Source organism: Seriola lalandi, unplaced genomic scaffold (genome assembly GCF_002814215.2).
Source record: "Seriola lalandi dorsalis isolate HSWRI2012SDOR001 ecotype SW California unplaced genomic scaffold, Sedor1 jcf7180002054338, whole genome shotgun sequence".
NCBI classification, from domain to species: domain Eukaryota; kingdom Metazoa; phylum Chordata; class Actinopteri; order Carangiformes; family Carangidae; genus Seriola; species Seriola lalandi.
In genome coordinates this window covers 128,802-133,572 of record NW_019524891.1, presented here as the reverse complement: position 1 = coordinate 133,572, position 4,771 = coordinate 128,802, and the positions used below count along the sequence as shown (strand labels likewise).

General features: G+C 40.8%; 1 protein-coding gene across 1 annotated transcript in view; it reads left to right on the top strand.

The window, feature by feature from the left end:
* rsrc1 (arginine/serine-rich coiled-coil 1) overlaps positions 1-4,771 on the top strand; it is a 115,851-nt gene that overhangs the window by 42,971 nt on the left and 68,109 nt on the right. The window lies entirely within an intron of this gene.

Here is a 4,771-nt window from a genome sequence, read left to right as displayed (position 1 = left end):
ACACACACACACACACACACACACACACACACACACACTTTGATATCTGCATTCCTAATGAAACCTCCGGAATTGGAGCTGAATACCTGCAGCTAACAGGCAGGGAGAGAGAGACAGAGAAAACAGGGATAGAGGGAGGGTAGTGTCTCCCCTAGGGCCTGGTCCGGCTTTTATATTAGTGTTTCATTTATCCCTAGTTCTGCCCAAACACACACACACACACACAGGTTATCCACTCTGTTCTTGCTCCTTTTTGCATTTTGTTGTGGATATTTGCTGAATTTTTGCAAGCGTGCTTACCTATTTGCACATGGATATATGAAAGGAAAGATATATTATTATTTTTTTACCTTTCAGACGTAACTATTGGACACATACACACACACACCCTCACTCGCTACCTTTCCCTCTCCCTCCTCCTGCCAGCATGGGGCCTTTCCTCAGTCTTCTCCCTTCCATGAATCGAGGGCCTGCTGGAAACGCTCCCCTGGGACAGCCCTGAAAATTTAATGGCCAGCGTTTCCTGGGTTTCTCTTGCTACTTGCTTTAATACGGGGTCAGAGTGCCGTGCAACAAAGTGAAGAGGTTCTCTCTTCTCTTTTTGGGTGGGAAGGAACCAAGGTTTGATGTGCCCCATATTCCAGGGGATGAATTATAGACAGGGGTCAGTGAGGGTCCCGGCTCTCTGTGGATGTCACATGCCCTCCCTCCCTTGCCTCCCTGCATACTAAACTGCAGGTCCCAGCACCCTACGCAAATGACCCTCCGCCCCACCACGTGCTACGCAAATGACCCTGAATATGCCACACAATGACTGACCCCGAAATTCAAGCAGTTCTCAGTTAACTCTCCTCTTCAGAAAGCGGCAGATCAGATAAAGTTGACCTCAGATTACAACGTTGCTAAACTCCGCCGCAGAATTATTTCTTAATGTTGTTAATCAGTGTATCCAGAACACTGATTGAAGTGGGAATAGACTGAAGTGTGGAGTGTTTTTTGTTTTGCTAATTGTTTACATCAGTATTGTTGCAGCTTGCGCTCACAGTGCATTCATACTGTTATTACACGTTACAGTTATAATACAGTTAGGAAATATCTATCTAAAGCATTACGCTGTGGTTTGAGAACTAATGGTATGTGAGATAGAGAAGCACTAGTCGGGTACACAGGTGTTTTAGGCTGTCTGCAAAACCACTGCCTCATTCACTGATTCACTGCTCCCAAATAACAGATGCTCTGTAGTGACTGGTAAATTGAGATTTCAAACACTCTTGAATCATAATCATTTTGCGTCGTGTTGAATTATATATAGTGCATAATATCGTAATGCTCTAATTTGGGTTTGTAGATGTCGGTGGGTGGGTCTGGAGGTGTGATGGATGTGGTATTCCATAAAAGGTGGTGTGAATTATTCAAGAGAGCGTTACATACATAAACAGCATTAATCAATATGTGTATGGGCAGTTATATCTTGGCAAACATTACATAGCCTCCGTCTCCGGTTGAGATGAGTCTTCCTGGTAAAGGCAAGTGGAGGAACTAATTTTAATAAGACATAAGTGATACTCAGTAGATGCTGCAGACAAACATCTCTATATGAACGGTTTATATGAGAGGAGTCACAAATGAATGCACAGATTTTTCATGTTTTGCCACTTCTTACACACTTATCTGGCCAAATTCACCTTGAATTGTATATCTCTGTATCACATCATATCATGTATAACAGTAGTACTCTAGGGGAATGTAAACTAGTTTGTCTTTTACACGGTCATGTTCTACCAAGGATTTGGTATTGCACACATGAGTATGTTTGCATTAAGGTTAGGTTTCTTGGCAGGGATTAGTGTAGCTAGTTTGCATGTGCATTTATTTTTTGTACAATTTTTGCACTAAGTGAACCTACAGGGACAGATTATATCATGTTTGTGTTTGATTCTTAGTTGCTGCTGTGTCTTTATACTCATCAAGATAGCTAAGGAGTTAAACATTTACACACACGCACACACGGAAATGCACAAACACACACACGGACATGCACAAACACACACTGGTATGTTTGCCAGTGCATTTTTTTTTTGTATATATGTCTCTGGGAATTTGAATACCTGAATACTGAGTGTTTGAATTTATGGGTGTGTTTATGCTTATGGGGAGATTGCACCCCAGTAGTCAGCTGCCTGGGGAGTGCAAGACTCTGATTACGATTCGGGACAGAGAACTGTAAATAATGGAGCTCGTCTCCCTCTGAGGTAGAGTTGCAGGGCTGTTCGAAATCTTGTTTCCCTCTATACCTCACATATATTTCTGTAGATCTCTAAACAGGCATTTATGACTCCCTGTTGATGTACTGCTCTTAAGATTAGTGCAGCGACCATAACGACAATTACCATGGTGTCACCAGCTTGTAGCCGGTCTCTATAAGGGGGGCACTTTTTTATTTTTACAGATAATAATTACCTCCTAAATTAAATTAAAGCATTTACACTGGTTGTCAGTAATGGTTCCATTGTTTACTCACAACAAACAAAATATCTGCCAAAATTCTTTACCCTGATGTGACAATCAAGTGTCTGTTCAAATTATTCTGGTGCTTGATTTTTCATGATGAATACTAACAGTACCTCCTCCTGTTAACTTAACTGTATGAGTGAATGACTGGTGCACTAATTAGGTGGGCAATTAAGATTTATGTGGTCTGAGGTTTGTTTTATTGTTCATGTTTGTTTTGTGTTCGTATTTCAGCAGATTGACTGAATCATGCGATCAGTAGCAATGCAGAGAAAAAGACTGAGGTAATTGCTCCCAGTGCTCCGCGTTAGTCTCTGCTTTTGTACACACATGCACATACACGTCCAAGCAGGCACTCATGAACACACATACACAAGTGCCTCAGTTTGAATTGGACGATTTCTTGCTCTGGGAGAAATGGAGCGATGGTGAAAGAGGTGGCCTACAGCAGCTAATCAGTCCAGATGCACAGCTTCTTAGAGCGAAGTAGAAGAAAGCCAGCAGCTCAATCAATACTTGAAGAATCAGCCTCATCAGGATTATTGGCTCAACCAGCAGTGATACCCAGCGTTCCACCACACGCACTGTCTGGGGAGGGATAGAAGGAGAAAAGGGTAGAGGAAGAACAAGGGAGAGAGGGAGATATGTCTTTGGTCTGGAGTTTGAATAGGACATGATGTTAGAAGGCAGGAAAGACTGGTTCAGAGGTTAGTCTAGGGTTGCAGGTTTATTTGAGATCATGATTTACAGAAAACGGCAGCGGCAGTTATGTTTTCTCAATTTTACTACTCATTTTTTTGCCTTTCTGATCCAGTTGAGATGTTTTTTTTTTGTTTTTTTTAAAGCAATAATGAGGGTCATTGAAAGTCTGCTTTTATTTTCAATATCAATTAACAACTACATTGTTTAAGTATAGGGATACGTACAGAAGTCTTACATATTGGGGTCATTTCAGCACACATGAAGTCCCTTGCATCCTTCTTTCTATTCAGTACAAGTATTCTTGTACTGAACAAACTCATAGTTATTTTATCACACATTCTTGAAATGTTTCCGCATCTTTCAAAAACTTAAATTAAAATCTTCACTGTCTGCAGTCCAGATTTCTTGCCCACATGTTTTCTTCTACCTCGCAGAATGTTTGGTTTGCACAGTCAGCTGAATTGTTGGCTCTTCGTTAAACCTGCTGTCAGTGAAATACTTGGTTTCAGTTGTTTTTGTTGGGTGGTTGTCTCTTTGCTAACGCTACTGCTGATTCTGGCTGCAAGTCTGCAAATTTAAACAGCTGATACCAAAATAGCCTTAGAAACCATCCTCTGACGAAGTTACAGCAGGGGAGTAAATTCATTTTAAAGATGCACACCAATAATATTGCCCTCTGGATGTTAAAATAATTTATTGGTTTGATAAAGTAAACCCAGCTTCACCCTCTGCAAAGTAGGCAAAAGTCTCCCCAAGTGGTCCCATATTGTTTTAATGGTCTTGCGACGCCAAAAAAAAAAAAATTGATTAATTAAATTTCAGATTCCTCACTCCCACAGATTCTTCAGCATGTTTTGTATAGCTGATTTTATTCATATTTTTGTTTACAGGTTGAAGCAAGTAGGTTCAAAAGCACAAAAGAAAATGAGCCTGTATAATATTAGCAGGTGAGGCGGCATTGGCTTTTCTTTTCTCCCTTGGATTTTGCTGTAGGGGAAGCTGCCGTTTTATTGAAAAAATATTGTACAGCATCAACAATTTATTCATGAAAAGATTCTTAGCATTACTTTGAAGCTTGCGTGTCTTTTCTGAAAATGTTGTGTTGGAAGTTCATTTTGTCGATGCGCCACCAGTCTGTTGTTCACATGGCTCATGTTTTCCGAGTGTCCCTTAGAGAGTTGAAGAGTTTACTGAGGCAAATAGCTTGGTTGGCCTGCTGACAGATAGGGACCAACAGCTGTAGCCAGGACGACACACTCGCACCAAGAATGTGACAAACCCAGCATCACTGAATATTGCAGTGAGATGACCTAGAGCTGTCTTCAGTGTAAAATAACAGAAGTTGAGGAGAGTTCACAGTTTTATCTTTCTTTGCTCTACCTTTGTCTGTGTTGTCAAACTTTAATTGTCTCATCAAACACTTTGTCTTTAACTCTCTATGTATCTCTTTCTCTTTCTTTGTCTCAGTCTGTCTTTTTTCTTCTCTAATATGACTGTATAGGATAAAGAGGTGACAAGAGCCCAGAGAGAGAGAGATTCTGGACAGATAAAGGAGGGG